This window comes from Lissotriton vulgaris, chromosome 10, assembly GCF_964263255.1.
Source record: "Lissotriton vulgaris chromosome 10, aLisVul1.2, whole genome shotgun sequence".
Taxonomy (NCBI): domain Eukaryota; kingdom Metazoa; phylum Chordata; class Amphibia; order Caudata; family Salamandridae; genus Lissotriton; species Lissotriton vulgaris.
This window is the reverse complement of record NC_141698.1, coordinates 499981010-500001716: the sequence shown is the minus strand read 5'-3', so window position 1 is coordinate 500001716 and position 20707 is coordinate 499981010.

The following is a 20707-nucleotide window of genomic DNA, read 5'->3' as shown; positions in this document are numbered from 1 at the left end:
AAGGATGATCTTTTTTCCAAAGCTCCAATTCCTTTTCTTTCAGAGCTTCTTTGATGTCGTTAATGATGTCACTAACAGTTAAACTTCCCTGAAAACAAGAAGTTGGGATTACAGGGTGAACTACTTCCGGTTGATCTGGACTCTTTTCTCCTAGTCTAGATAAAGCATCCACTTTTAAGTTCTCCTTTCCTGGGCGATATGTGATTACAAAATTGTAGTCATTGAAAAACATGGACCAACGCAGTTGCCTAGCAGATAGAGCCTTTACAGATCTCAAAGCTTGGAGATTCTGGTGGTCAGTATAAATCGTTACAGGATGACGAGCTCCTAATAGGAAGTGACGCCATTCTTCAAACACTGCTTTGATTGCTAACAACTCCTTGTCAGCAATTGCATAATTTTGTTTGGCTTCTGATAATTTTCTTGAGAAATAAGCTATAGGGTGCATTTGGCCAGTATCTGAATCTCGTTGTGAGAGAATGCCACCCAATGCAAATTGAGAAGCATCTGCTTCCACAATAAAAGGTAAATTGGGGTCTGGATGACTTAAAATTGGAGCCATGGTAAATCTCTTTTTTAGGTTCTGAAATGCTTCATCAGCGGCTGGGGACCATGAAAACTTGACTCCTTTTCTCAACAGTTTGGTAATGGGTGTTATAACCTGAGAAAAGTTCTGAATGAATCTGCGGTAGAAATTTGCAAACCCTAGAAAACTTTGGATTTGTTTCACAGAAGCGGGACTTGGCCAGGTTGTTACAGCTTCTACCTTTTTAGAGTCCATTTCTATTCCCTCTGGGCTAATAATGTAGCCCAGAAATCCACTTTGGTAACATGAAACAGACTCTTTTCCAATTTTACGAAGAGTGAGTTCGAAAGTAGTCTTTGAAGAATGGCACAAACCTGTTTTACATGTTCTTCCTCAGAATCAGAATATATGAGAATATCATCTATGTAGACTACACAGCAGATGTCAATGAACTCATGTAAAACCTCATTTATAAAAAAACTGGAAGGCTGCAGGAGCGTTACATAAACCAAATGGCATGACTTAGTATTCAAAGAGACCGATCATCGCTTTCCACTAAGGGGACTGACCAAAGGGCAGCGTCTCCACCCATGTAGGATAACATGAATGCAATTTTAGAAGAATCATCAGGAAAAGCTGTGGTCTTTGCTATGAAGTGCAAATGACATTGTTGCAAAAACACAGAGAACTTATTGCAATCTCCATAAAATCTCTCTGGAGGGGCTAAGGGGGTGGGTACCGGAGTCACAACATGGACTTGTGTTGGAGAACCTGAACTGGAGGAGCCCTGAAAAGTGGCTGGTTTCAAGACTGACTTCTGCTGCACCGAATCCTGGAGAGAGGATAAATCCCTACGTAAAGCAGCATTATCCTGCCTAATTGCTTCTAACACTGCGGCCAAATCCTGCATAGATACCTGATCCATTGCGTCTGGGCGGAATAATCAACGTGGTCTTTGCCTTCTGTCAAGCTATCCACGTCGTCCCTTACCTTGCTTGAACAGATGCCCTCTAGGATGACGCAGATGATTCCGCAGAGACGCAAGGGACCAACTTCCCTGATTGCTAACTAAAACTTACTGGTTCTAAAATCACAGCAAGAATTTAACTAGAAATTAGGGAGGAGGGCCGGTACTGGACGTTGTAGTGAAGAACCTTGATTCTTGCTGTCGACCTGCGAGGCAACAAGTACTAAAGACTTTACTATTTAGGTCCTATAGATTTCTCCTATTCTACTCTAGATCTTTTAACTAATCTAGTCAAGGCTCCTATGACTCTGTCTGGAAGTTTTGATGTTCCCCTACCTGCGATCAGTAAGATGTTGGCCTTCGTCCAGTATTTCTTTATAGGAAGTGAAGATGAAGTCATCAAGCATCTTCTAAGATAAGTGGTCAGCTGTAGGCTTGTATGCTCAAGTTGAATTAGGCTGGAAATTAAAGAGATGGATTACTTTACATTCATTAAAAGACTTTCGCAAAACCTTCCTAACCATTCTATCACTTACTTGCAATTAACTTCTTGCTTCCTAGACTTGGGGTTCTTGTAATTTTCCTCTAAATTCAGGAAAGATAAGCTGAGACCAAAAAGATACACAAAACCCTATTCTTAACAACAAGTGTTGTCTAAAGTCGCAATCTAAATATTGCTCTAAATTTTACACACATGAAATCCTAAACAAAGTTCTTCTTTAGAAAACTGAGATACAAAGAATCGGAAATGTCCAAAGTCTTTCCTTGCGTTTTCTTCTGTGAATCAAAGTTCCAAAAATTATTGTTGACCTTTCTTGCGAAGGGCGCCTTTTAATAAAAAATGAAAGTACTTAGCTTTCTGCCTCTTTGTCTTCTAGGGTCATCATCGCGGTTGCAGAGGAAGAATCGCCATGAAGAGGAGCAATGAGGAAGTCCTGCCAGCGTTGAGAAGCCTTCAGGTAGGTTCCAAGTCCTGACGCGAGCTTCTTCAATGGTTGTCTGAAGGCAAAGCGCCTTCCAGAAGGCTGGGTGCGGTTTAAGTACTGGACCGCACCCAGCCCCACCCGGTTACGCACACAGAACGTGCGCGAGATAGAAGTTTTCCGATCCCTTCAGAAGCGCACCAAAAAGGCGCGTGCGAGGGATGAGGAGAGAGCGCTTCTCTGAGCGAAGGCTTGGTTTTCTGATAGCGCTCAAAGCGAAGGCTTGGTTTCTGATAACGCTGGTTCCAAATCCTGAAATACAACACATGGGAACACAGAAACCTGCACAAAGCATGCTTTGAAATGACCACAACAAGTTATAATAACGCTGGTTCCAAATCCTGAAATACACCAAATGGGAACACAGAAACCTGCACAAAGCTTTTTGAAATGACCACAATAAGTAATAAGCAATTAATCAAAGGTTGGGGAGTAGGGTAGACGGTCCATTCATCACCCCAATGGTAATAGTATGGTTTATCAGAAGAAGAATGGACACTTGATACTACTTAACCATTGGTTAAGATGGAACACTCTCATAAACGCGGTGTTAATAGTGCGGTGTATGTCTTTCTTCCGCCCCTCACACGCGTTATGGCATTTATCATCGAGTGATCCAACAACGTGCTATATGCCAAGCCTCAACCCGAGGCAACCTCTGGCGCTAGTAGCAGTGTCCAGAGATAAGGGAAAGGGGGAGGTAGGGCACCCAAAGAAAATGATAAAAAGCATATACTGCACCAAAGGATATTTTAATAAAAAGGTGGAGTATCGCTATTAAAAATGGTTCCGGTATAGTTTGAGGTCGAGTTAATGGATCTCTTTATACCTTATTAAACATAGCGTCAACATGTTTCTGCTCCATGTCGCCCAGCCGGGTCTACGGAGCATTCGTCAGGACAAATACGGAACACAAAAACAAATATTTAAGAATTGGAAATAATTACTAGCACCATTTGTGTAGTAATATTGTATACTGATTTTTCGCTTTTTCGAGAATTTTCTGAAAAAAGGAGGGGGAAAAATTTCTATATTAGGAATTCCTTCTTATTGGGTGCATATATAGCATTCATGTGTTCTCTCAACATTTGTGGAGGAAAACTATATGTGAGTGAAAATAAAGAACAAGTAGAACTGGTATAGTGCTCTGAGGAAATTTGTGGTATTTATGGCTTCTTAGGAGGGTTTACTTTTAGTTACTGTTAGTGGTCTAACGTTTAATAAAGGCTGGCAGTGATGTTAAGTAGAGACTTTTACAGTCAAATACGTGTAGGACAGCCTGGCTAGTGCAGCGTTTATTATTTTACGGGCGGGGTCGTGATATTAACAAAGTTAAGTACGTGCATAGCCCCATGGCGGTAATCTTACCTATTATGCTGAAAGAATTTAGCTTCAGTCAGGCGGCAACGGGACTCTCTGGTCCCAGACTGAAACGAAAAATTGGAAAAGGGGGGCCTTCAGGCAGTGTTCTTACCTCAAAAAGGTCGAGCGCTTACCCGAAGCTGGACGCCATTCTTACCAGCGCGTGGGGAGTTCCCAGGACTTGTGCTGTCTCTGCCCCCGGATGTAAGGTGACGGTTTCCTGTTACTTTTGTAAGTTGGGAAAGTCATGGAGCTAGAGAACGGACTATACTATTGCTGGCGTTATCGGCAAATACAGATTTTAAGGTTTAAGTGAGGTTGAATATTAAACGCCGATCTAAATGGTGTAAAACAATTAGGTTTTTTGATAAATTAACCTTACAATATTTGTTGTTAGATACCAACAGGAAAGTTTGACTCATCATTGGTCATGGGATACTCCTTTTGTACAATGGGTCCTATTGAAAATATCACTGATTTGAAGGATCACGGGTCATACATGTTCCTTATTTTATGAGAACTGGCACCAAGGAATGTTATCATTAAGCCCAAATAGATGGGTTTTTAAACGGTCCACCCACCGTTGTTCTTTTTCAAACAGGATTCGTGTGGCATTCCAAGGTCTGTCTGTCAGTTTTTCGAGAACTGTCCATCTCATTTCTTCACAATCATGATTCAGATCGACAAAGTGGGAACAGAGCTTTGTATTGTTCTTTTTGAGTCGGATGTTACTTTTGTGTTCCCCTATACGGATCTTGATTTTTCTACAAGTCATTCCGATATATTTCTTGTCACATGGGCACTTGATCATATAGATCACATGGGACGAATTACAATTCGTGTGTTGTTTTTGTGTCCAGACAAGGGAATCTGTCAGTTTTAGAGATTGTGTGGTAGTTGTTAGTTTGCAGACTTGACAGGAGCCACAGGGGTAGTGACCTGTGACAGGTGACATTTCCAGATTTCTTGAGACAGTGGGTTTGATCTTAGGTAAAATCGGGCGGGTATGGACCAGTAGATCTTGTAAGTTTTTTGTCCGCTTGTTGGCGAAGCGAGGCTTTGGCCAGGTAAGTTTTCCAGTGTTCAGAATGGGCCAGGTCTTATTAATAAGTTTTTGCACATCGTATGTCGCGGGACAGAAGGTTGTCACGCATGTAGCAAGATCCTGTTTAGTTTCTTTGTTATTGATTTGTAGAAGGCAATCCCTTGGCTGGTTTTTGGCTCTTTTGCAGCATTTAGTGATAGTGGCAGAAGTGTAGTCTCTTGACTTCAATTTTTTACACAGTTCTTTTGATTGTATTTCATAGTCAGTTTTTTTGCTACAATTTCTTTTTAGTCTTAAAAACTGGCTATATGGTAAATTGTCCCTGAGAGCTTTTGGGTGATAGCTTTTATAAGATAGAAGACTATTCTTTGCTGTCGGTTTTGTGTATGTTTTTGTTTCCAGTTTTCCATTTTCTGCAAAGATTGTAAGATCGAGGAAATCTAGCTGGGTTTTGCTCATGGTATAGGTGAAATTCAGCCACTTATCTCTCTCGTTTAGCCAATTCATGAAAAGTTTTAGGTCTTGGTTGGTATGCCAAATCAATAGGATGTCGTCTATATAACGTTTCCAGTATAAAATACTGGAAACGTATGGGTTTGTCTCATTTAGGACAAAGTTGGTCTCGAAACGACTCACATACAGACCCGCTACTGACGGGGCAAAGGAACTACCCATAGATGTTCCATGGGATTGGAGGTATAGGTCGCCATTATACTCAAAGAAATTTTCTGTAAGTGCTAAGCGACAGCACTCCAAGACAAAGTGTCTGGGTGTTCTATAGGTCCACTCTTCCATGAATAGTAGGTCTTCTAACATTTGGAGAGTTTCTTGCTGAGGGAGGCTGGTGTACAGTTGTTCTACATCCAGTCCTACCAGTACCATAGTGTCAGGGTCGAATGTTTTGTCTGATAATTGGATGAGTAGATCCTGGGTGTCTTTGAGGTAGGTGGGTGTTTTTTGCACCATTGTTTTCAGGTACTCATCAGCGAATTTGGACAGTGGTTCTAATAGAGAGCCAATTCCCGAAACTATGGGGCGTCCGGGAGGGGGGACTCTGTTTTTATGAGTCTTGGGAAGAGAGTAAAAGAACGGTATTCTTGGTTCTTTGGTTATTAAGAAATCCGCTTCTCTTTTGGAGATCCAAGAGTTTGTTTCGGCCTCATAGACCATCATTGCAATGGTGTTTTGGAGTCTGGGGGTAGGATCCGTTAGTATTCTTTTGTAGAATTTTGTATCTGCCAAAAGTTTGAGACATTGTTCGTCATATCCTTGTTTGCTTAGGATAACGATTCCTCCCCCCTTATCTGCGGGTTTGATGATAATTTCTGCATTTTTCTGCAGTTCTTCCAAGGCTAAGCGTTCCTTTTTGGATAGATTTTGGAAAGTGTGTTTTTTTGTCTTGTCCAAATCGTCTATTCCTTTTAACAATGCTTGCTCGAAGGTCTGTATTTCTACTGGAATGGCACTGTTAGGTGGATTAAAATTGGGATTTGTTACGTAAGGACGTGTCTCCCTCTTTACGATATTCTGTGCCCGCAAAGAACGATTTCAGTTTTAGCGTTCTACAGAACTCGGAAAGTTCGCACTTGAGTTTGAAAGTGTCTAGTGGGGGGGTAGGGACAAATCTAAACCTAATTGTTTTACACCATTTAGATCGGCGTTTAATATTCAACCTCACTTAAACCTTAAAATCTGTATTTGCCGATAACGCCAGCAATAGTATAGTCCGTTCTCTAGCTCCATGACTTTCCCAACTTACAAAAGTAACAGGAAACCGTCACCTTACATCCGGGGGCAGAGACAGCACAAGTCCTGGGAACTCCCCACGCGCTGGTAAGAATGGCGTCCAGCTTCGGGTAAGCGCTCGACCTTTTTGAGGTAAGAACACTGCCTGAAGGCCCTCCTTTTCCAATTTTTCGTTTCAGTCTGGGACCAGAGAGTCCCGTTGCCGCCTGACTGAAGCTAAATTCTTTCAGCATAATAGGTAAGATTACCGCCATGGGGCTATGCACGTACTTAACTTTGTTAATATCACGACCCCGCCCGTAAAATAATAAACGCTGCACTAGCCAGGCTGTCCTACACGTATTTGACTGTAAAAGTCTCTACTTAACATCACTGCCAGCCTTTATTAAACGTTAGACCACTAACAGTAACTAAAAGTAAACCCTCCTAAGAAGCCATAAATACCACGAATTTCCTCAGAGCACTATACCAGTTCTACTTGTTCTTTATTTTCACTCACATATAGTTTTCCTCCACAAATGTTGAGAGAACACATGAATGCTATATATGCACCCAATAAGAAGGAATTCCTAATATAGAATTTTTTCCCCCTCCTTTTTTCAGAAAATTCTCGAAAAAGCGAAAAATCAGTATACAATATTACTACACAAATGGTGCTAGTAATTATTTCCAATTCTTAAATATTTGTTTTTGTGTTCCGTATTTGTCCTGACGAATGCTCCGTAGACCCGGCTGGGCGACATGGAGCAGAAACATGTTGACGCTATGTTTAATAAGGTATAAAGAGATCCATTAACTCGACCTCAAACTATACCGTAACCATTTTTAATAGCGATACTCCACCTTTTTATTAAAATATCCTTTGGTGCAGTATATGCTTTTTATCATTTTCTTTGGGTGCCCTACCTCCCCCTTTCCCTTATCTCTGGACACTGCTACTAGCGCCAGAGGTTGCCTCGGGTTGAGGCTTGGCATATAGCACGTTGTTGGATCACTCGATGATAAATGCCATAACGCGTGTGAGGGGCGGAAGAAAGACATACACCGCACTATTAACACCGCGTTTATGAGAGTGTTCCATCTTAACCAATGGTTAAGTAGTATCAAGTGTCCATTCTTCTTCTGATAAACCACACAATAAGTAATAAGGCATGAAATACTGTACACCTAAACACACTGACTTGAAGCGTGCGGGCGCATGGGACAGGGGTGGGTTTCCAAAAGGGAAATACTGCATATGCCTAAAGGGGATATGTAGTCTTTAGGGAAGGGCAGGTGTGGAATCATGACAGAGAGGAGGTGCAAATGTATGGGATGTACTTGGGGGAGATGTGTCTCCTGCAAAAAATGCTATCTTCATACCATGACGGGTGAGATATTGCAGCACTCGCTTACCTTTATGAGGGTTATCAATGCCTCTAATGTTCAAAAGTCATGAGTGGGATCACAACCCATGGGTCAATTACGTTACGTGACATGCACATGCAGTGTAGTGAGGAATAGAAGAGCATCACTCAGCCATTAACGTAGGGTCTACATTGAAACAAACATGCAAACACATTACAAATAAGAAAACACACCCCATTCCTCCCTCACCCACATCAGGCCTGAAAATGCCAGTGAATCCCATTAATTTAATTTAGTAAATTTACCGACAAAATATAAAGGAATAAGCAGCTCACTGTACACCATTGGGGGTGGGCAACACTGCAGCATTTGGTCCCCAAACTGAAAAGGAGAGAAATATTAATGGGATCTGGATTAATGCCAGTAGGTATTGTGGATATGTGAAATCATCAGCATCAGTGCAACAATAGTGGAAACTGAACTGTTGCCCTCGGTGCCCTACCGTTGGGAGTCAGCCATGTTAAATACAGCCTTAGACTACACAGGTGGATCACTCCTGTGGGAATAAATCAGAACGGTTCATAGCATGTAGGTCTGGTGCTGAGTGCTCTGGGGTGCTGCATCAGGCCTCTTTGGCATATTGTTTGCAAAAGTCCAGGCCATCCGCAGGGGTATAGAGGATTTGTGACTTACCGTTCCCGTCGTTGCCCAAACAGGCCGGGTAAAGCATGCTATACCTAAAACCTAGCTGTCTTAGCGCGGTTTTGGTATCAGTGAATTTTTGGCATGCCTCCTGGACCATTAAGGATCAATCCAGAAAAGTTTTGAGCCCTGATATTGTACCTGTCCATGTTTGTGAGCCAGATGGAGCACGGCGTCACGGTCTCTGCAATTTAGAAAATAGGCAAGAATAGGGTGTGGGGAGCACCCGGGGGTGGGCGGGGCGGCCTCAGGCCAAGGGTGCAATGATCCCGTTCCTCCATGAAGGTGGTGGTGAAGTGTTCATTGCCAAAGAGTTCTGTAGAAGGCGTTCCACAAATTAGCCCATCCTGCCTGTGTCTGTGGACTCCAAAATGCCCACTTTGCATATATTAATGCGATGTGACCTGGCCTTCAAGCCTTCGTTTTTTATGGAAACTTTTTTTACGAGACTCTCCAGCTTATCGAGCCGCTTTGTCATTTTTGCAGCTCCATCTTCCAGGCATTCTCCATACTGTCTAGTTTGCCTGTGAGGGCATCAAAGCATGCATCCATGGCATAAAACCCTTATCATGTTTCCACCATGAGGGCTTCTGTGGTGTTCCACTGTTTTGGCCCAAGTGATCCTTCCTCTGCTTTTGATCGCCATGCCTCATGCTACGCCGAGTATGGGGGGTGCAGTTGTTAGGCTGCTATGAAGGTATGCCCTGGTGGTACAAGGCTTCAGGTTATGAAGGCGAAGTTAGGAGCTTTAAAGTGGTTAGACAGGTGGGGCACTATTGCAGAAAATCAGGCAGGTAGGTGCTGTATGTAGGCACAGTCAGGGCTATGGAGGCTAAAAGTTGCTGGTAGCAAAAGGGTATGATGATTGCGACTGAAGTTTCTACCGCCCACCAAGCATGCAGAAGGTAGTTAAGGCAGGCGGCCACAACTGGTGCACCCCCAATTAGTGCAGCAAACCCAAGCGTAGCGCCCAATCTGACCAGCAAATCCTAAATGCAGGGGATTATCGAATACTGCCCTCTGAGGAGGTAGGGGAATGCTTGCCAGGGTGAGGATTGAGATACCATGTGGTAGAGTTAATCACTAGTCTCAGTACGACAACTGCGGTCAGAGGTCAAGCATGCGGCTGCGCTGCTCCCTGATCCATGGACGGGGCTCCGGCACCACGGGGAGGCCGTAACGTGAGTCGTGGCTGGCAGCAGCAAACAGGCGGGCTCAGACAGCCTCCTGGTCCAATGGTGGCTGATGGAGAGCCACCTTGCTCCGCTTTAGATAAGGAACCACTGGGTCTTCAGGTCCATCTGCAAGGCAGCTGTACAGCAGCAAAGGGCTGGTGAAGCAGGCTTAAACAGCCCTTGTGTCTTCATATAGACGCTGATGAAGCTGGTGAGGTTCGGTGAGCCTAAGGAAACAATTTACCTAACTCTAGCCACTGACATAGCTTTCCATGCCAATACTGGTGCGTCTGAAGATTGTAATTCTCTGAAACAGGTTCTGCAACATATGCATTAAACTGGGTGCACATGCCCTCAGAGTAATTAAAGCAGTCAAAAATGAAGCTTTACTTTTCAAATTCCGGCGAAAATTCCCCTTTATGGAAGGTATCTAGAACTTGTACAGAGTACCACAGTGAATTGCTCCTTAACATATTTGTGCTGATCAAGTGGCAGGCATTCTAACATGGAACATGTTGAAGTGCAAGTCACTAAATATGTTGCCCAGCCCACTCTCAAGAAGATGTTTCACATTTACACCAATTACACTTGGTAAACAAGGATGTTTTCAGACTCTATTTTTTTTTATATGCTCACTTCAGTAGTCATGTTTTCCTGTAAAGAATCTTAGAATGCAGCAGAGTGTACTTTTTCCTGACATCACTAATGATAGGCGACCGAAGATCCTCTCATTTCTTGCCTTTAGCATCATCACTAAGCAAAAATTCTGTAAACAGTCGCCATATGGATAATATAGCATTCACAGGCTCTAGGACTGAGAACAACTGGTTAAATGACACAGGTGGGATGACTCTTTCTTTGATGCCACACAAAGCACAAAATGAGAAATATTTGCGTTTTAGTTCCTGCACATAGCAAAACAGTGCACCAGAATGGACTACAAAGTCAATAGCATTCTTAATTAACTCTGAAAATTGTAAAGACACTTTAAGCATACCATGTAGCAAGTGGCAAGGATCTCTTACAGGGAAGCACTTCAGCTCAGGTATTGATTTTGACAGGTCAACACACAGTATTTTCATACACGTAGCTGAATCACTGCAAAAACAAACAGTATCACTCCAATCTTCGTTGTACTTGGGAAGTGCTTTTCGCAGCAGCATTCCAAGTGAAACTGCATTCCATGTTTTCCAAAAGCCTGATGTCATATTTTCACCACTAATGCAGATGCTTGGTGACAGCACCCTTATACATATACCTGTCACTACACCTTGCATTAAATGTTTAAAGCCTGGGGTGATTGGCAATTCACTTAGCATCAATAATGACTCACTAGAAAAGGGGACTAATGTATCAAAAGGTTTCATCTATTCTCTGTCTAATATCAAATATGATTTCAATAATTCCTTATTCTCTACAGTTTATAAATATTTTAATAAGAAATAAAGCATACTTCTAAACCCTGCATCTTCAGACCAGAGACCACAAAACTGAAAAAAGGAAGAAGAAACAACATTTTTGTGACATCTTTAAAGAACAAAACTCAAGCAGAATTATGTTAGTGAAGTCTTTCTTGCTCCTACCTTGCTTAACAAAGTTACATTGTATTGGCCCCTACAAGAAGAAATAAAAATGACTCTTTCACTCTCCTTTTCCTTTCTTTGACTGGCATTTAGTGTGAGGTTGTGCAGTTGTTTATCAGTTTTTATATGTTTACACAGGTGTGGGGTATTTCCCTTTTGGTCGTGTTTTATCAATTACTATTGGTTTAAACCTAAAACAGGAGAGCCTTGCAATAATGTATGTATTACCAATATGACAGTACAATGGATGTGTGTAAAGTCATATGATTATCCTCTCAGTCTAAGAAGTAGAAAGGAAGGTATTAAACTGTTGTAATTTGTGCATTTAGTTACTCTCAATTGTATAGTAAAAAGCAACATCAATCATACAGAAGTATCGCTGTTTTATTTATGATAAACAAACATAATAAAACTGGGATATAGACAGCGGGTGAGCTCTAGAGATTATGGGGGCGGATTGGAATTTTGGATGGGAGGCTATGTGCCCATCTTCAGTATGATACCCATACCCACCAGGTGTGATGAGAGAGATAACTAAATGATTTTGATTCAGAGAGGATGGCCTTCACTGCAATCGTCAAAAGAAGGTCAAGCAAAGCCATATCATTGGCATTGAGATTCAAATTGGTCAAGGGAGCCCAGGTGCCAAGAGCTACAATGGGGAAGCTCATTGTTATAGGTATGTTAAAAATATCTGCTAGCTGGTTCTGAATGTGGCACCAGTAGGGTTCTAAGATTTGACATTCAAAAACATATATGCTGGTGAGAACCTTGTTGTATGTTACAATTCCAGCATTTATCGCTGTTAGACCTGGCACCATTGGCGTGGGTCTCCCTTCCAGGTTTTTTTACTGTTGCCTCCTGTATTTCTGCTACGTGTTTTGCTGGTCTAGATGCTTTGGGCACTTTGCCACTGCTATTCAGTGCCAAAGTTCAACTGCTCCCTAAGTATTGTATTGGATTAGTAACTCCATGAGTGGTTCATTTGATTTACTTGTCAGGCCCTAGTACATTGCACCTTGTGTGCCCAGGGCCTGTAAATCAAATGCTGCTTTTGAGCTTGCTTTTGGTATATATAAGGGGATTGATTCAATTGAGGACTTCAGAGGCTGGCATCTATAACACTATTTCAACACAAAGGATACCTTTGACACCATGAATTACACTTATTGTTTTTAACACAAGAGTCCCTTTTATTGACTCTGTGCTGTCTCACGTTTTGACTTTTTCTTTGTATGTCTTATTGTATATTGGTATCTACATTAATTTCAAAGCTCTCCTTTATACAAATCATACATTACTGTTGAAAAACAAAATACATTTAAGTTCACAATACATTCGACTATACACAAAACATATATACACTGTACATGCTGCTGATTATTTCATTATGTACATGTTCATTAGTTGGTTTAATCAGATCTTTCCGAGAAGCAATAATAAAGTTATACAATGGGTCCTACTTTATATTGTCAGGGATTCGCTAACGGGGGTGATTAGGTTTTTTGTCCCTCAGTTTAAAGCTATGTCTCTGGTCCTAGATAGTGTAGGAGGGTATCACTATATACAATTATGCTCTGCTGGGAAATTGTTCTATTGTCCAGTGTTCCTCATGTAAATAAGGTCAAAAGAGCATCAATGTCTCCAATCCACTATTAGATGCCAACGCGTTTCGACCGTCTTAAGGTTAGGACAAGGTAAGTTTTCTGTGTGCGGTCTTCATCAGGGCTGAATATTCGGACTGTAGAACGTCACCTGAAAGTTGTAATAATACTTTTTCAGTATGTGTATATGCTTGGCTTAGAACCAACTATATGTACTTATAGAGCATTGTGATCACGTACCCTTAGTTTTCTTTGTCCATTGTGGTGGATTCGGTTATCCCACTTCTGGGTCTTGGTTGCAAATGTCGGTATCTTTTCTGTGTGGGAATAGAAATAGGCAGGTAGGGTTTTTACTACATGTTTCCCCGTTGTGCCTGAATATCCCTGTCTATATGTGGGTCTATTATAGTCAGGCTCTTTTCGTGCCATATCTCATAGTCTCTCTTGTCTTTACCCAAGTTTTCTGTGGTGTGACATATTTGAGGCGGATCAACCCCTTTAGGGTTCGTAAAGATCCCCTGTGGCATTGTAGCTCGTGAGCTTTCCTGGGGTGCTATTGCTGTCTACGTGTAGGTCTATTATGGTCGGGCTCTTTTCGTGTCAGCTTTCATGATTACTCTTGTCTTCGCCCGAGTTTTTTGTAGTGGATCAACTCCTTTAAAGTTCTTAAAGCTCCCCTGTAGCGCTAATGTTCGTGAGCTTTCCTGTGGCGCTGGTGCTTGTTGGACCTGTGCTCGCGTTGAGCTCTCTCTTTTAAAACGTGACAGCATGCATAAACGCGGTTGGTAAACGGGTCTACATTCATACCTTTTAAAACTCCCCTGTAGCGCTAATGTTCGTGAGATTTCCTGTGGCGCTGGTGCTTGTTGGACCTGTGCTCGCGTTGAGCTCTCTCTTTTAAAACGGGACAGCATGCATGAACGCGGTTGATAAACGGGTCTACATTCATACCTCCTTAGTTCTCTTCTTGTTCCGTGGGTTGTTTCGTTCTTGCTCCCGGCTGTGTTTTCATCTGCGCGCGGGGCTCTGCTCTGGTTTGTATTTCCGGAGGTAGATGGAGGATGATTGGCTCCAGTTAGCTTCATGGGGATTGGTCAGGATCACGTAATGCGTGTTTTTTGTTTGGCAGCGGTTGCTAAGTGACTGGATTTTGTTTATCTTCTCTCGGTTTGTTTACCAAGCGTTGGGGATCTGTTGCAGTGGATCTTTCATGGGGTGATCTCGCTTGTTTACTGTAGCCACTGTTCTCCATTTTTTGAAGTAACGAGGGCAAATAGTGGTGGTGATCTTATTAGTTGTAGTTAGTTAGCTCTGACATTTCATTTAGTCCATTGTTCATTGTCCCAGGTATAGTATAGTTTTTTCTTCCAATCTCGAAAGGGTGTTCTCCCTGTTTTTTCCTGTAATGTGTCTCAACACTGTCCATTTTAAATCTTCTGGTTTGTGGCCCTTCTCCAGGCAATGTGTTACCATAGGTGCATTGGGAGTGTTGCGCCGAATTCTCGAGCGGTGTTGTGAGATTCGGGCTTTGGCCGGTTGGCTTGTTTTTCCGATGTATGCCATGGCACAAGGGCATATAATGCCTTATATGACGTTGTGCGTATTGCAGTTGGTAAATTCTTCGTGTAGTATGTATTTGTTTCCATATTCAAACTTCGTTCCTTCTAAGGTGCTGTCACAGGATACACAATTCCCGCATTTTCTGTGGCCTTGAATGGGTGGTAGGCTCAGCATAGACCTTAGGGACATCTCTTGTCTTGGCATATAGGTGTCTGCTCTCACCAGCATGTTTTTTATGTTGCTGTTTCTCTTTAGGGCAAAGATTGGTAAACTTTCAAAAGGTTCCATGCCCTTCACTGTGTTCCAGTTCTTGCGGACAATTTTCTGGATATCATTTGTTGCCCCAGAGAATGTCGTGACACATACCAGGGGTGTTTCTTTATTTCTTTCTTTTGGGGTGAGAAGAGACTCCCGTGGGGAGAACCAGGCTCTTTTCATAGCTCTCTTTAGTAGCTTCTTAGGATACTTTCTTTCTTCCAGCTTTCGTGAGAGCTCTTTAGCATTGAAGAAATAGTCTTCTTTTTTGGAGCAATTTCTCCTGAGTCTGGAGAACTGGCTTAGGGGCAGGTTTTCTCTCAGATTACGTTGATGAAAACTATTGAAATGTAGGAAAGTATTCCTGTCGGTTTCCTTCGTATACAGCGATGTGTAAATTTGACCACTTTCTTGTTTTATCATTAGGTCCAAGAAATTGATTTCTCTTTTGTTGTGGGATAGTGTAAATTTAATGTTGGGGTTCCTTTCATTCAACCAGGTTGCAAATTCGTGTAGTTGTTCTTCACTTCCTCTCCATAGCATGAAAACGTCATCTATGTAACGACGCCATATTTTAATATGGCCGTCGTAGGGGTTGTTGTTGTAGATCCACTGTTCTTCGTATAGCGCCATATACATAATCGCCATCTCCGGCGCAAAAGGACAACCCATCGCGGTTCCCATTGTTTGCAGATACTGTACATTATTAAAGGTGAAGAAATTGTACTTGAGACATATTTCTGCTAGTTTGAGCAGGAAGTCGGATGGGACGTTGTGTGGTCTTTCTCTTGTTTCTAAGAAGAATTCTAAGGCTTCCAGGCCTTCTTCTTGGGGAATGTTGGAGTAAAGGCTGACTATATCCATAGTTACCAGTATTTCTCGCTCCTCATCGAAAGATTGTTGTTCAAGGAAGTTTATTGCTTGCGTGGTATCTTTGATGTAACTTAACGTAGAGCTCACCAGAGGTTTTAAAAACGTATCTACGTATTTTGCTGGCCGCTCTAGTATTGAGTTGACTCCCGAGATGATGGGGCGTCCTGGCGGATTTCTTGGGTCTTTATGGACCTTGGGGAAAACATATAGTATCGGTGTTCTTGGTGTTTGATTTATAAGATAGTCTCCCTCTTTTTTAGAGAGCCATCCTTCTTGTTCTCCAAGATCTTTTAGTTTGGTAAGTTTTTCTTTTATGTTCTTGTTCCAATCTTCTTCTGTTTTCCGATAGTATCTTTCGTCCGCTAGTTGTCTTAATACCTCAGTTTCATACATGTCGCGTGGTAGAATCACGATTCCGCCGCCTTTGTCGGCCGGCTTTATTATGAGGTTACTGTTTTCCTTCAGTTTGTCCAGGGCTTGTTTTTCTTCCTTTTGTAGGTTCCATTTAGTATAATACTTCTTTTTGTTGTCAAGATTGTCCATGTCTCGCATTACGTTTCTTTCGAACGTTAGAAGTTCTATGGGCATCATATTGGTTTGAGGGAAGAATGTGGATACATTTTTTAACCCCGAGTAGTTGTGAGAGGTCATCATCTCTTGGTTTTGAAAGAATATTTTTAGACGCATCTTTCGGAATAGTTGAATTAGCTCCAATTTAGACTGGCATAGGTCTGGTTTGACCGCGGGCACAAAAGATAAGCCCTTATTTAGGGCATTGATCTCATGGACTGATAGGGTGTGATTGGATAAGTTGAATATCGCTCCCTCACTGTTGCTTACCATCTGTAAGTGTTCCGTCTGGTCGTGATTTCTCCTTGGGATTGATTGGGTCGTCGGTTGAACCATCTGTTCCCCCTTGGGCGGCCCCTGGCACGGCCTGTACCTCTGTCTAAAAAAGGTGCTGGTTGATAGAATTGGCGTTGTTGGTCGTTTCTGTTATTGATGGGTAGTTCAGTTTCACTTAGGTTGTCGGACAATGATGAAGCGTCTGAAAAAGTGACAAACTGTCTACGGCTTCTCCCGCCGTATGTCCTTAGGGCCCTTGTATTTTGTGGTTGTTTATAGAAGTCTTTTTCTAAGTATGGATACGTTTTCTTTTCTGAGTAATTTAGGATATCTTTATGTAGCTTTTGTCTTTTTATATCCTCAGTGGCTTTTTGAAAGGTTTGATTTTCTTTCTCTAATTTTGCAAGAAGGGGTTGGGCGTTTTCTACGGCTTGATTGTTTCGGAAAGCTTCTTCCAATTCTTTTATCAATTCTTGTTCTTTCAGACCTAGCCTTTCAGCTGTTTTGATGGAATGAAACATCCAATCTCTGGAGCACTTTGTGCCAATCTGGCTGAATCCTTGTAGGTATTCTGGATCTTCAATGAAGATTACAGGCACGTTTTTAACTTGGAGACCAACAGGCGTTGTGCCTGCCCTCAGATGTTCTAGTAGTACTTCCCCGTGTAGTGAAGTACGGATTTGTTTTTTCTTGAGACGAGTTATTTTTTCCAACTCTGTTGTTTGGTTGGAGTTAATTGCTGTGTTTCCTGGGTTCAATGTCGATGGTCTTCTGAGTAAGGCTTCAATGTCCTCTTCTCTGATGCTCAGTGTTTTTGGCTCGCCCATTTAAGGATAAGTTTGGATGGGGGGATCACCAATGGATATGAGTGTTTGGGTACTTGATCATATGGAGGCTCTTATGTGTGGACAAATTTCGGGCTTTTTCACAAAAGTGGTACCAATATGTACGGTATTTTTCACCTAATGGAAGGGTTAATCTTCCACTGGAAGAGATAAAATCTCTTAATTTTTCTGAAACTAATTCAGGTACTTCCCTCGTAGACAGGTGTCTACACGAAGTTTTGGTATATATAAGGGGATTGATTCAATTGAGGACTTCAGAGGCTGGAATCTATAACACTATTTCAACACAAAGGATACCTCTGACACCATGAATTACACTTATTGTTTTCAACACAAGAGTCCCTTTTATTGACTCTGCGCTGTCTCACGTTTTGACTTTTTCTTTGTATGTCTTATTGTATATTGGTATCTACATTAATTTCAAAGCTCTCCTTTATACAAATCATACATTACTGTTGAAAAACAAAATACATTTAAGTTCACAATACATTCGACTATACACAAAACATATATACACTGTACATGCTGCTGATTATTTCATCATGTACATGTTCATTAGTTGGTTTAATCAGATCTTTCCGAGAAGCAATAATAAAGTTATACAATGGGTCCTACTTTATATTGTCAGGGATTCGCTAACTGGGGTGATTAGGTTTTTTGTCCCTCAGTTTAAAGCTATTTCTCTGGTCCTAGATAGTGTAGGAGGGTATCACTATATACAATTATGCTCTGCTGGGAAATTGTTCTATTGTCCAGTGTTCCTCATGTAAATAAGGTCAAATTCCTTGATACATGAGGAACACTGGACAATAGAACAATTTCCCAGCAGAGCATAATTGTATATAGTGATACCCTCCTACACTATCTAGGACCAGAGACATAGCTTTAAACTGAGGGACAAAAAACCTAATCACCCCAGTTAGCGAATCCCTGACAATATAAAGTAGGACCCATTGTATAACTTTATTATTGCTTCTCGGAAAGATCTGATTAAACCAACTAATGAACATGTACATAATGAAATAATCAGCAGCATGTACAGTGTATATATGTTTTGTGTATAGTCGAATGTATTGTGAACTTAAATGTATTTTGTTTTTCGACAGTAATGTATGATTTGTATAAAGGAGAGCTTTGAAATTAATGTAGATACCAATATACAATAAGACATACAAAGAAAAAGTCAAAACGTGAGACAGCGCAGAGTCAATAAAAGGGACTCTTGTGTTAAAAACAATAAGTGTAATTCATGGTGTCAGAGGTATCCTTTGTGTTGAAATAGTGTTATAGATTCCAGCCTCCGAAGTCCTCAATTGAATCAATCCCCTTATATATACCAAAACTTCGTGTAGACACCTGTCTACGAGGGAAGTACCTGAATTAGTTTCAGAAAAATTAAGAGATTTTATCTCTTCCAGTGGAAGATTAACCCTCCCATTAGGTGAAAAATACCGTACATATTGGTACCACCTTTGTGAAAAAGCCAGAAATGTGTCCACACATAAGAGCCTCCATATGATCACGTACCCAAACACTCATATCCATTGGTGATCCCCCCATCCAAACTTATCCTTAAATGGGCGAGCCAAAAACACTGAGCATCAAAGAAGAGGACATTGAAGCCTTACTCAGAAGACCATCGACATTGAACCCAGGAAACACAGCAATTAACTCCAACCAAACAACAGAGTTGGAAAAAATAACTCGTCTCAAGAAAAAACAAATCCGTACTTCACTACACGGGGAAGTACTACTAGAACATCTGAGGGCAGGCACAACGCCTGTTGGTCTCCAAGTTAAAAACGTGCCTGTAATCTTCATTGAAGATCCAGAATACCTACAAGGATTCAGCCAGATTGGCACAAAGTGCTCCAGAGATTGGATGTTTCATTCCATCAAAACAGCTGAAAGGCTAGGTCTGAAAGAACAAGAATTGATAAAAGAATTGGAAGAAGCTTTCCGAAACAATCAAGCCGTAGAAAACGCCCAAGCCCTTCCTGCAAAATTAGAGAAAGAAAATCAAACCTTTCAAAAAACCACTGAGGATATAAAAAGACAAAAGCTACATAAAGATATCCTAAATTACTCAGAAAAGAAAACGTATCCATACTTAGAAAAAGACTTCTATAAACAACCACAAAATACAGGGGCCCTAAGGACATACGGCGGGAGAAGCCGTAGACAGTTTGTCACTTTTTCAGACGCTTCATCATTGTCCGACAACCTAAGTGAAACTGAACTACCCATCAATAACAGAAACGACCAACAACGCCAATTCTATCAACCGGCACCTTTTTTAGACAGAGGTACAGGCCGTGCCAGGGGCCGCCCAAGGGGGAACAGATGGTTCAACCGACAACCCAATCAATTCCAAGGAGAAATCACGACCAGACGGAACACTTACAGATGGTAAGCAACAGTGAGGGAGCGATATTCAACTTATCCAATCACACCCTATCAGTCCATGAGATCAATGCCCTAAATAAGGGCCTATCTTTTGTGCCCGCGGTCAAACCAGACCTATGCCAGTCTAAATTGGAGCCAATTCAACTATTCCGAAAGATGCGTCTAAAAATATTCTTTCAAAACCAAGAGATGATGACCTCTCGCAACTACTCGGGGTTAAAAAATGTATCCACATTCTTCCCTCAAACCAATATGATGCCCATAGAACTTCTAACGTTCGAAAGAAACGTAATGCGAGACATGGACAATCTTGACAACAAAAAGAAGTACTATACTAAATGGAACCTACAAAAGGAAGAAAAACAAGCCCTGGACAAACTGAAGGAAAACAGTAACCTCATAATAAAGCCGGCCGACGAAGGCGGCGGAATCGTGATTCTACCACGCGACATGTATGAAACTGGGGTATTAAGACAACTAGCGGACGAAAGATACTATCGGAAAACAGAAGAAGATTGGAACAAGAACATAAAAGAAAAACTTACCAAACTAAAAGATCTTGGAGAACAAGAAGGATGGCTCTCTAAAAAAGAGGGAGACTATCTTATAAATCAAACACCAAGAACACCGATACTATATGTTCTCCCCAAGGTCCATAAAGACCCAAGAAATCCGCCAGGACGCCCCATCATCTCGGGAGTCAACTCAATACTAGAGCGGCCAGCAAAATACGTAGATACGTTTTTAAAACCTCTGGTGAGCTCTACGTTAAGTTACATCAAAGATACCACGCAAGCAATAAACTTCCTTGAACAACAATCTTTCGATGAGGAGCGAGAAATACTGGTAACTATGGATATAGTCAGCCTTTACTCCAACATT